Source organism: Piliocolobus tephrosceles, chromosome 6, assembly GCF_002776525.5.
Source record: "Piliocolobus tephrosceles isolate RC106 chromosome 6, ASM277652v3, whole genome shotgun sequence".
NCBI classification, from domain to species: domain Eukaryota; kingdom Metazoa; phylum Chordata; class Mammalia; order Primates; family Cercopithecidae; genus Piliocolobus; species Piliocolobus tephrosceles.
The window spans coordinates 129,479,658-129,492,583 of NC_045439.1; positions in this window are offsets into that span (position 1 = coordinate 129,479,658).

Here is a 12,926-nt window from a genome sequence, read left to right on the forward strand (position 1 = left end):
AGTTCCTCCACCCACCGCAGAAAGCGGGCGCACATGTCACTCTCTTTTCTCCAATTCCGCTACATCCCTGAGTTCGGTTTTCACTGCAAATGACGCTACCTGGGGTTGATGGTCCCTAAGGTGTTCAGCCTGCGAAAGAGGGCTGTGGTTAAAAAAATAAAAATACACTAGAGCCTTACTGAGTCCTAAGCAATTTGTTTTGCATTAGGTCAATTCTAGAAAAAAAAATTTACAGGTCATTTTTTTCATTCAAAGTAAAAATTGTTTTACTGAATCCCACGATTTATCTATCTAGATATCGCCCGTAGATACAGATATTTCATATATATATCTCGCTAAGCTGGAAGAGTATATATAATATATATATAAATATAATTAATATAATTAATATTAATAATATATAATATATTACATGACATATAGTAATATATTATATATGTTGTATAATATATAATAATATATAATATAATAATATAATATAATAAAATATATAATATAAAAATATATTACATAATATATAATATATAATGTATTATATAACATATAATAATATAGTATATAATATATTATAATATATTAATATGTATTAATATAGTAATATATTATTATATATTATATATCATATAATATATTATTATATTATATATTATATAACATGTCGTTATATTATATTATATATTATTATATATTATATAATATATTATTATATGTTATTAATATTAATTATCTTAATTAATATTGTACCCTACTTCCCAGAGGCAGCCTTGGGGAAGTTGTGGGCCTGAGAGGAAGGGCCACGGCATATTTATATAAATATATAAATTATTATATAAATTACCTACCCAAAGTGGTCCACTGTCCCAGCCTCTGCCTGTAGAGATGAAGATCTAGGGCTCTCTTGGAAGGCCAGTGGATGCCAGCACAGATAGGTGGCATGAGGACCAGGTAAGCCCCCAGCCCTGGTGCCTTAGCACTGTGTAAGTCCCCAACAGTTCTGGTGCAATCTAGGGAAGGGGGTCAGATCTCTAACCCCTTTAATGGATGGGGATTGAGTTTTCATCACCCTGTCGTTATTCCCTGCCTACCTAAGTTTGTGGACTGAGAGGCACGCTTGCCCCCAACAGGCTTGGCCAGGTAGGAAATGAAGCCAGTGGGAAAGGGAAATGCGTCAGGCCGGTGGGAAGGCTGGGCCAGGCACAGTGGTGTACAGTGGACTGACTCACTTTGCATCCTGGCACTTAGTACCAGCATAACCTTAGGCATGACAACCCCTCTGAGCCTATCTCCTTATCTGTGTAATAGTAATGAGAACAAAATAGACCTTCCTATAGAGGTGTTAGAAGGAATATTAGAAGGACTAAGCTTTCATGTCCATTGGCCTCACTGGAGAGCTTGTTAAAATGCAGATCCCTGGGCCCCACACACAGAGTTTCAGAGTCAGTTGCCTGGAGCGGGCTAAGCATTAGTCCATTCCCAGGTGAGGAAGATGCTGCCAGGCAAAGACCACAAGGAAAGCTCCTGGCTCCCATCATCAGAGTTAGTCCTTGTATAGTCTTGCCCCGTCAGGCACTGTTCTGAGCTCTTCACGCAGGTCAACTCGCAATCAGCACAGCAGCCTGTGCAGCGGGTACCATCAGCTCGAGGTGAATGATGTGGAGGCTGAGCCATGGAGTGGTCAGCTTTCCCGAGCCCATGCAAGTAAAAAGTGGCAGAACCAGGATTTGAACCCTTACCTTACCCACTTTGCCACACTGCCCATTATGCTGTGTGAAACGTGTTGGACAAGACTTAGCACACCGCACTCAGCAAGTGTTGGTCATCTTCACGGGAGAAGTCCTGGAGCCCAGAATTACATGGAAGCCACCAGCCAGAGGTCTGTCTCCGGAAGGCCAGGGAGAGAGGCTGAAGAGTCAGGGCACAGATGCAGATGATGGCAGCTCAGCAGGGTCTGAGACCAGCTGAGTCTAGGGAGCAGGACAGGAACAAGCTAGTCCTTGAGCCTCCCAGACTCAGTTTCCTCACCTGTAAAGTGAGGATAACCCCTCCCTCATAGGATTGCTACAAGAAACAAGTAAGATGAGAATGTAAAAGCCTCAGGACAGAGCATCTTCACGCTCCATCTCACTCCAAAGTCTGAATCCAGCCGCTCTTGCTCAGAGCCCACAGTGTCCCCACTCTGTCACAGCTCTTCTGGCTATTTTGGGTGGGCAGATCATTTGTTTGTCACTGTTTCACAGGAGCACAGCAGGTGTTTGTTGGGGTGTAGGCTGCCTTTTCAAAAGGTGCAAAAATAGCATTTGTCACATCAAAAAAAAGTGCAGTAATTTAAGCTGTACAACTTCCCTCTCTTAATTTGGAAAGTCATGTCATAATCATTACAGATGAACTTGGGAAGGGCCCCAAGTGACAAAGAAACATCCCCTGATTAATCTTCCCAGCAGGGACAAGACTTCTCACTTCCACTGAAGAACTAAAAAAACAATAATTTGCCTTCAAAAAACAGCATATTTGCTCTCCCTGCCCTTAGCCACACATTTTCCGCGGAGTTTGTTGGTGGTGTTCATGAAAGGGTAACTCGAAAGCCAGATTTTGAGTCCCCTCTATGTCCCTGGTGCTGGGCTGGGCCCTGGGAACACAGAAAGAAGAAAGACACAGCCGCTTTCCTCATAGACCTGGGGCCTGGGGAGGGCAGAGAGCTTGGGGAGGTTGCTCTCTTCCCCTAACGCTGTCACAAGTGCCTGCTCCTCCCCTAATTGCTACCCACTAGTCATTTAGCCACTCATCTCTTCTCTGTCTACCTGCCGCTACTCCAATCCAATCTCATGGCTTCAAATACAACAACATGCCAGTGATCCTCGGATGTGTGGCTGCAGCCTAGACTGCTGTTCTGACCCTGCTGTGTCTTGGGCCAGGGCTCTGTGGATGACATGACCCCCATATGTCCCTACTCTAACACAGGGGCCATGGTGGTGCTATGGATCCCTGGCTATCAGCATCAATTCGGACGCCACAGTAGGAACCGACGATTCTGAAAAGAAATGAATGCTCATGTTCTAACTGGCTGCAGTTGCTCTGGGGAAGGACCAAGGCTCTCACTTGCCATAGAGGTTGTTGGGTCCTTCTTTCAGCCAGTGTGTTCTGGTGGCTCAGCGTCAGAAAACTGGATCATAACTTTGCTTAGAAGTGTTTTTGATTATATATATACTTGGGGATGTTTCTGCCGGCAGCCCATTTATCTTTCCCCTAGAAACACCATGTTCTGAGTCACTGATCCCTCAGATCCCTGAGTCTGTAGAATCCTTAGTTCACTCCCCACCCCCATGGCCATTCCAAACTTTGCAGCTCATTACAGTAATTATACTCACCTTTTTTCTGAGACTTATGGGCTGCCATCTGCCCTCTGCTAGACCTGTAGCCAGTGGCTCGCAAAGTCTGGTACCTGGATGAGCAACAGAAGCATCGCCTGGGAACTTTTTAGAAATGTACCCTCTCTAGCCCCAGCCCAGACCTGTGGGTGAAACCCTGTGTGTTTTGACAAGCCCTCCAGTTGATTTGAATACATGCTAGTTTGAAAGCCTCTGCTGCATCTTCTCATTCCCACCAGAGCAGCCAGCTCTGTAACAGTGTCTCTTCTGTCAGTCCCTCTCCTCCAGAGGACAAGTACCACTCAGCTTCTCAGTGGGGTGGTGCCCCTCACCAGCTGCTTCCTTATCACTTTGATAGATGGGGGATCCTCCAGGCCTCCCCAGGAACGTAGCTAGCCTGGTGGGTTTTCTGGTCTTACTCCCACTTCTCTGATAGTTGTTCCTTCCCTCCTGCATTGTCTGTCCTGGCGTCTCTACTTCATTCATTTAATGTGTACTATCCCTTTCCCAGGCTTCCCAGGGCTACCCCAGCGGCACATTAGCAGCTGCCCAAGGCCCTTGCCAGGAAGTGAATCTTTGTCACAGGACAGGGCCCCCACACCAACAACTCTCCCATACTCCAGCTATATAGCCTTGACCTGCAAGCCCGCCTTGACCCAGCACCTTGCAGACCACCTATCCTCCCATTCCCAGGCTTTCTGCTTCAGTCCCTGCTGGCAAGCATGAATCAGGTCCTGTAGCGCCTTTGCTGTATAATTCCCCTCCTTCCTGAGCTGGCCCAGTACTTCCCAGCTGGACTTGCTGAGGTTTGACCTTAGATACAGATCTGGTGGCCAGGAGAGAGGTGCTGGTGGACCCCAAAGGGAAAGCATTGCCTTGTAAGGCCCCTGCCTCATTTGTGGCCTGTGTAGTCTTCTGGCAGAAGTTGGCGGTGGGGGACAGGGTCCTATATTTCTGAAAGGGGGAGTGGGTCACTTCTGCAAGGGAATCTGGAGATCCATGGTTCTTACCTGCAGTCCCCAAATACCCTCATCCCAAGTCTCACAGTCCTACTCTTTTCCCATCAGAGCCCTGGCTTTGACATTAGAGACTTGCCTAGAATGAGAACTCAGCCTCTCTCACAATTAGAAGCGGTGACTGCTCTTCCATTCTCTCTGCCTTCTGCCTGTAGGGGGTGAGGGTTCTTTTAAAAGCAGTCAAGTAGGCCTTGAGACTCTCACACTTGGCTGTAAACCGCTGAGCAACAGATCTGAGACAGACATTTTCTCTCTTAATAAGTTAGTGGCACTTAGCAAAAGTCACTTGATTTTACAGTCCTTCTAGTTACCGTTTCTCCAAACCTCTCAAGAGCTCATGGGATTTTACCCTTTCACCTGCCTCCACTTCTACTGTATCTTGTCCCAGTTCATGAAGGGTGAAAGTCTTAGCAATCACACCTCAACAGCATGTGGGAACTAGCAATACTCCCCTACCCATTAGCAATAAACAATCCAAAAATACAGTTAATATTCACTTTATTTTTTTTTCTTTTTGTGTAAATGGAACTTTAATTTAGAAGTTCCATTCATGGCTGGTTGTAGTGGCTCATGCCTGTAATCCCAGCACTTTGGGAGGCTGAGGCAGGCAGATCATTTGAGGTCAGGAGTTTGAGACTAGGCTGGCCAACCTGGTGAAACCTCATCTCCACTAAAAATACAAAAAAAAAAAAGCCAGAAATTAGCTGGGCGTGGTGGCAGGCGCCTATAGTCCCAGCTACTAGGGAGACTGAGGCAGGAGAACCACCTGAACCCTGGAGATGGAGGTTGCAGTGAGCTGAGATGGTGCCACTGCACTCCAGCCTGGGCAACAGAGCAAGACACCATCTCAAAAAAACAAAAAACAAACAAAAAAAGAAGTTCCATTCATAACGATATAAAAAAATTACTTAGAAATAAATTTAACAAAAGAAATTCGAGACTTGCACCCTGAAAATGACCAGACATTCTTAAGATACATTTTTAAAGAGACCTAAATTGATGGAAAGACAGCCTGTGTTCATGGATTAGAAGATTTACTATTGTTAAGATGGCAACACACATACATACACACATACACACACATGCACACATGTAACCAATGTCTACAGGCATGTCTATATTTATTTCTCTATGTATCTAGCTGGCTGTCCTCACACAAGTTCATACTGATGCCTCCAACTCCCATCCACAAGGATCATTCTAGCCTCCCCTTCCCTTATTTCTCATTTGTAATTTCTTTCTCCAGCAGTGAGAAGCCTGGCTCTCCTTACCTATAGTATAGTTTCTTATTTGTTCACCCCTTGTGTATATATAAAGTAGTTTCTCCATAGTCTTTTAAAAACCTAAATCAGATCACTCCTTTGCTCAAAACCCTCCCATGCCTCCCCACTTCGTTTAGAGTAAACCCCAAACCCTGGACATCCTCTGACCTACAAAGCCCTACGTGCTGTGGATCCTCAACACATATTGATCAACTTACCCCTCCTTGTGCTTCTGCCTTAGATACCTTGGCCCCCTTGCTGTACACGACAGGCTGGGTGATGGAAGGAGACTGACTGAGAAGGGGAACGGGAATCTTCTTGGTAAAACAGAACTCTTCCACATCTTGACTTGGGTGGTGGTAACACAACTATACATATCTAGTTCCTTAAACTGCACACTTAAAATTAGTAAATTTTAGTAAGTGTGCTACAATAAAGTTGATTTTTTTAAAGAGATATTTATCCCGGCGGGGCAGGGTGACTCACGGCTGTAATCTCAGCTCTTTGGGAGGCCAAGGCAGGTGGATCACCTGAGGTCCGGAGTTCGAGACCAGCTTGGCCAACATGGTGAAACCCCATCTCTACTAAATACAGAAATTAGCCAGGCATAGTGGCATGCACCTGTAATCCCCAGCTACTTGGAAGGCTAAGACAGGAGAATCACTTGAACCCAGGAGACGGAGGTAATAGTGAGCTGAGATGGCACCACTGCACTCCAGACTAGGTGACAGAACAAGACTCTATCTCAAAAGAAAAAACAAAAAAAGACATTTATCCCAAGAAGTGCTATCTACAATATCATTTAAAATGTTAGTTTTATGTTTCTAAAGTACTTTGAAGTACTTTGGGAGGCTGAGACAGGAGGATGACTTGAGGCCAGGAGTTCAAGACCAGCCTGGGCAACGTAGTGAGGCCTCATCTCTACTAAACATAAAAAATTTGGCTGGGCATGGTGGGGTGCCTGTAGTCCCAGCTACTCAGAAGGTGAGGCAGGAGGATGAGTTGAGCCTAGGAGTTTGAAGATGCAGTGAGCTGTGATCACCACTGCACTCCAGCCTGGGTGACAAGTAAGACCCTGTTTCCAAAAATAAAAAATAAAGTAGATAAAACACAAAGTGTTTTGTCAGTGATCACATCAAAAGGAAATATATTTTTCATTGCACACACATGCAAGTAACTGAAACATAAGTTCTACAAAGCATTTCTTATCCCTCCAATGTTTTAATCTCCTTTTTAATGCTGGATTGGTGCCACAAATTTAATATCATGATTCATTAATGGATCTTGCTTTATCATTTTAAAACCCTTCATTCAAATGTTGTCATCTACACATTAATCAGTTACATTAGCCTGGCATTCATCAACACTTGTGGGTTTTCTTTTCTTTGTTTTTGAGACAGATCTCACCCTGTCACCCAGCCCAGCCTGGAGTGCAGTGGCGTGATCTTGGCTCACTGCAACCACCACCTACCAGGTTCAAGCAATTATCTTGCCTCAGCCTCCAAAGTGTCTGGGATTACAGGCACCTACCACCAGGCCTGGCTCATTTTTGTGTGATTAGTAGAGACAGGGTTTCACCATGTTGGCCAGGCTGGTCTGGAACTCCTGACCTCAGGTGATCCGCCCACCTCAGCCTCCCAAAGTACTGAGATTATAGGCATGAGCCACCGCTCCCAGCCCACCTGTGGGTTTTCTAAATGTGGTGGATAATGAGTCTGATTGAACACATTCTGTAATGGACCTCCACTGGCCACCCCTCCACTCCCACCTTCCTGAAGGCTCCTGGCCTGTGGTTGGGGAAATGCTGCCCTCAACTCAAGCCCACCCTTTCTAACCTCTTACCACCTCCTCAATAGTAAATTTCCTACATCAGCTCGCAAGCAGCTAAATCAGTAGGCAAGGATAATTTATGGACTCACAAACTACTTGAAATTGTTTTTCTACTGTATTGGGGAATTGTCTGGATGACATCGATAGCTATGGTCAGGAAGCTGATTTCAATTTCTCGATCACAAAATGTCAGCACTATCAGTAAAAATGTCAGTAGCAGCCAAGGCAACTGAAGCTCTTATAAAAGCTACCAAGACCCTCCTTCCAGATAGCCCCAAAGTTTAGTCATCAGCAGCCAAAACGGTAACTCAGAGCTGGAGCCTTTGATTAATACTGCCATAGTTGAAGCTCACAAAGTTAGATTTGGAGACATCGGGGTGGAATCATGAACTCTCAGCCTAGCCCCACCCCATTTGTCCCCATCTGCCTAAATCCATCTATACTTCAAGGCCCAACTCAGATGTTAACACCTCTGCAAAGCTTGCCCTGAGGGTGCCGGTGGAAATCAGGCCTGCCTTTGAACTGTCAAGGGTCTTCAGTTGTAGCTTTCTGATGAAGTGTGCTCCATTCTACTGGGTAATCTTATTCAGTATATTCCACTCCACACCACTCCTGTGACCTTATTATGGTCAGGGACCATGACTGTATTCTTTATCCTGGAATATCCATGCTGCCTAGTCCAGTTCTTGTTTTTGGTAACCACTGAATAAGGAAAATATGTAGCTGCTAAATTGCAATGTTTTAAAATATAGAAAGTCTGGGTTCAAGTTCTGGTTTGGTGATTAACCTCTGGTGTGATGTTGGCCAACTCACTCAGAGGTTATAACTCTTGGACCTTAGCTTCCTTAGCTGTCATTAAGGGAACAGGACTCCATTATTTCTAAGATTCCGGGGTAGCCATCCTCCAAGACAGTGCCCAGTGATCCCCATCTCCTCTCGTTACTTTGTCTTTGTTCCTAGGGTGGTCGGTATGTCACTTCTGATAATAGATTATAAAAGGTACTATGGGCCAGGCACAGTGGCTCACGCCTATAATCCCAGCACTTTGGGGGACCGAGGTGGGCAGATCAAGAGTTTGAGACCAGCCTGACCAACGTAGTGAAATCCCGTCTCTGCTAAAAATACAAAAATTAGCCGGGCGTGGTGGCACACACCTGTAATCACAGCTGCTCATGAGACTGAGGCAGGAGAATCGCTTGAACCTGGGAGGCAGAGGTTGCAGTGAGCCAAGATTGCGCCACTGCACTCCAGCCCGGGTGACAGAGCAAGACTGCATCTCACATACACACAAAAAAACATACACAAAGGTACTATGGCTTCCTTCTTGGTCATTCTCTCTCTACTTTGGATCCCTCACTCTGGGAGAAGTTAGATGCCATGTGATGGGCAACCCTGTGGAGATGTAGCCAATGAGTAACTGAAGCCTTGGCCCACAGCCTGTGAGGAACCAAGAGCTGCCAGCAACCATACGAGTGAGCTTGGAAGTGGATTCACCAGCCCCAGCCAATCCTTGAGACAACTGCAGCCCTGGCCCACAACTTGACTGCAGCTCCATGCAAGAATCAGAGCCCAGACAACCCAGCTAAGCCACTCCTGAATTCCAGACCCTCAGAAACTGTGAGATAATAAGTATTTGCTGATTTGAGGTCCTTTGTTACACAGCAATAGATAACTCATACAAATTGTTTCTGGCTCTAAAATTCTATAAGCCTAAAGTCCCTGAAATATAGCTATTGCATTCAGGAAAAGCCTGATTTACAGCAATTGTCAATCTTTCCCCTCCTGCTCCCAGCCAGAATCATAAAGAGATAATACAAAATATGTCAAAACATATTGTGGAATCACAATATTTATTTTATTTGTTTTTATAAGAGTTCCCAAAGCCTTGTTGATTTTGCTTCACTGAATCCTTTATTTAACAAACGAAGGTGGAAATCCAGATAAATTAGGTGATTGGAAGAATGCAAACGTGTTTCACTTTCGCAACATTTGCAATTCCTCGGTGGTGAATGAAAATGAGGTACAGGCTTGCTTTCACTTCTGCCTTATCATGAGAAATGTGTCTTGAGCAGTGGTAATACTTGCACTGTCTCCCCAGGCAGCCACAGACCCAGGGAACTCTCAGGGGAGAAGGGTGAGTGCAGCTTCCTAAGTCACCGCCAGAAAAATAGCTGAAGGTTGAAAACAGACAGCTGGGCAATGGGGCTACCAGGTCAGACTGGATTAACAGAAGACTTTTGACAGGACAAGTGACAAGAAGTGATTTTCTGTTTAAAATGAGACCACCATCCATGATAAACAGGGGGCTGGGAAGGGAATTAAGAGCATGGAGGGTGGGTTCAGGAGGCCTGTGTCTTCTCTGGCTGCAGTTTGAGCCCTGGTGGTTCCCCAAATGAAAACAAACAGCTGATGGCCTCGTCAGCTGATGACAAGGGCTGATGACAAGTGTGGGAATGAGTTTGGAAAGATGGTAAGAAAGGGCTGGAAGAGGAAAGAGAATGCTGAGGTGATAAAGCACATTTGGAGGGCAAGGGTCTGTTCTGCCCACTATGGGTCTCTAGATTTGATGTTCTGTGGAAGAGACCCTCAACATAGGTTTGTTGAAAGGATGGGAGTGCACGTGAAAATAAAATTAGGAAAAGGGGCGCAGTGGCTCACACCTATAATTCCAGCACTTCGGGAGGATGAGGCGGGCAGATCACCTGTGGTCAGGAGTTTGAGATCAGCCTGGCCAACATGGTGAAACGCCATCTCTACTGAAAATACAAAAATTAGCTGAGCATGGTGGTGCATGCCTGTAATCCCAGCTACCTGGGAGGCTGAGACAGGAGAATCACTTGAACCAGGGAGGTGGAGTTTGCAGTGAGCTGAGAGTATGCCACCATTCTGCAGCCTGGGTGACATAATGAGACTCCGTCTCAGAAAAAAAAAAAAAAAGAAAGAAATTAGGAAAAATAAGAAAAGAGGTGTAGATGGGTGGGAGATGACTCTGGAAGATTAAAAGTGTGTTGCTCTGAAAGCATTTGCTTTATCAAACGGGTTATTGTTGCAGTATTTTCTTATTTAAGTAATGTGGTCATTTAGATAAACCCCACCTTGAACTTAGTAATTGCCTCTTGGATCAAAAAGATTGAAGCCACCATGACCATATTCCCGGCTACTCAGAAGGCTGGGGCAGGAGGATCACTTGGGCCCAGGAGTTCAAGGCCAGCCTGGGCAACATAGCAAGACCCGATCTCAAAAAAAAAAAAAAAAAAAAAAAAAGATCTAAATAGTCTTAACTGGATGGGGAGCTTTGGACTTTTTGGTGTTGCTGTGGAATAAAGGAGAAGTATGGATAAGGGACAAGATGTGTGAGGCTGGACGGAAGAGGGAGAAGCTGATGGGATGTCCAGTCTGAAAGTCAAGTCTTTCAGGGGACTTAAGACCAGAAAAGAGTCCTTCTCCTTCTCCTTCTCCTTCTTCTTCTTCTTCCAGAGTCTTGCTCTGTCACCAGACTAGAGTGCAGTGGTACAATCTTGGCTCACTGCAACCTTTGCCTCCCGGGTTCAAGCCCCGGGTTCAAGCAATTCTCCTGCCTCAGCCTCCCGAGTAGGTGGGACTGGCATGTGCCACCATACCCAGCTAATTTTTTGTATTTTTAGTAGAGACGGGGTTTCACCATGTTGGCTAGGATGGTCTTGAGCTCTTGACCTCATGACCTGCCCACCTCGGCCTCCCAAAGTGCTGGGATTACAGACGTGAGTCACCACACCCTGCCAAGACCAGAGAGTTATTTGGCTGCAAACCTCCTATTGATTTTAGCAAACCTGGCTACTTCACCAAGATCACTGCGGTAGCTTCCTCACTCCTTCCAACAGATCCCTTTCCAATTGCTAGACCACACAGAGCTGAATATGCTGCTGCTCCACCATGTGAGTTTTTCCTTTGTGAATGAAATAAAGACATGCTTGGGGAGTGAATAGCAGAAAAACCAATCAAAATGGAAATACCGTACTAGGGAATGGAATTCCAGAAGATAAAGGAACTCGGGTATTTTTTAGTGTATTAAAGAGCAATTTCTCCTCCTTTATATTTGTATACCCCAAGAGGATTATTTTTTCTGAAGCCAAGTGTTTGGATAGATGCGATAATAGATGTGAAAGTGTCTCAAGTCCAATAAGCTGTTGTTTTACTAGTGATGGTGGTACAGTATTTCACTGACTCTTCCCACATAACTGTCAGGAAGGGAGGAAGCAAATGTCAGTGATATTTTGCAACAACAAGACCAAGCCACAGAGGTTTGAACAATTTGCTCAGCATGACAGGACGAGTCAGAGTGGGTCATGGGGTGACAAGTACCAGGAGATCTTGGGTCCTAGACATGCTTTTTCCACTGAGATCACACTGGGCTTTGACACAGAGATCTTGGCTGGGGGTGGTGGGGGAGCAGGGAGGCAGCAGATCCCAAACAGTCAAGTCTTTATCTGGCAAGTTAGTAGAAGGCCGTGGTGTGAAGATAACCCCAGACCACACTCAAATCTGGGAGTAATTCCTGTTGAACTTTGTACAGCAGGACACAAGGTTAGAATACCTGGGCAGACGTGACTACTGAGTGAGGAGGAGGCTCAGTCATTTTCTGGGATTTGATTAGACGGGAGGCACGAGAGACCCAGGGCTGCTAGTGTGGGAGGGGGTGGGTAACATTCAAAATAATAGCCAGATTCCCCTTCCCCATATTGTCAGCTTTGCAGGTCACTTAGGGAAGGATGATCAGAAAGTAGGGAAGGGCAAAGATTCAGACACTGGCCTTAGTTTTTCCAAGGCCTCAGTCTCGGGGTGATAGAAGATACCTCGTGTATTCGGCACCTGGGAGAACTACCCTAGAGAAAGAACACAGTTTTTTGCCCTCCACTCTGAACGCCCAGCCCAGGAAAAATGTTTCCCCTTTGGCAGAGTGGAAGAGTTGTTGAGAAGGCCAGGAGTGGAGTGGTGCTTCCCAAGGAAGGGATCCTGTGGCCTGTTCCCTTGGGCTCTATCCTGGGCAGAGGAACAACCAGGGAGGCCGTGGCATCTGGGAGGGTGGCAGGATTCCAGAGAAGTATGACTGTGCAGTGACTCTAGGCAGAAAGGCCTGGCCAGACTCACAGCCCATCCTGTCAAGGGAGCAGCAGAATGTTTCCTGTGCATCTAAGAGACTGGATTGCATGATTAAATATACTTAATCGATTTTCAAGCAGCTCTATCCTCTTCTGAAAGGCATTGAATTTAGAAACACCCTTATATGACAATGTGATAAAAAAAAATCAGGATATATGTCAGATTTCCAGCCTACTGCTTTAAAATACATATTCTAATAAATTAAAATATAGCAAGTGCAACTAACACTCCAGATGCCGAATGGAGATACCCATGTATAAAGCATTAGCTCTTCAGAGTGCTTCACCAAAGCTGTTTTTCAGGGACTGTTGAAA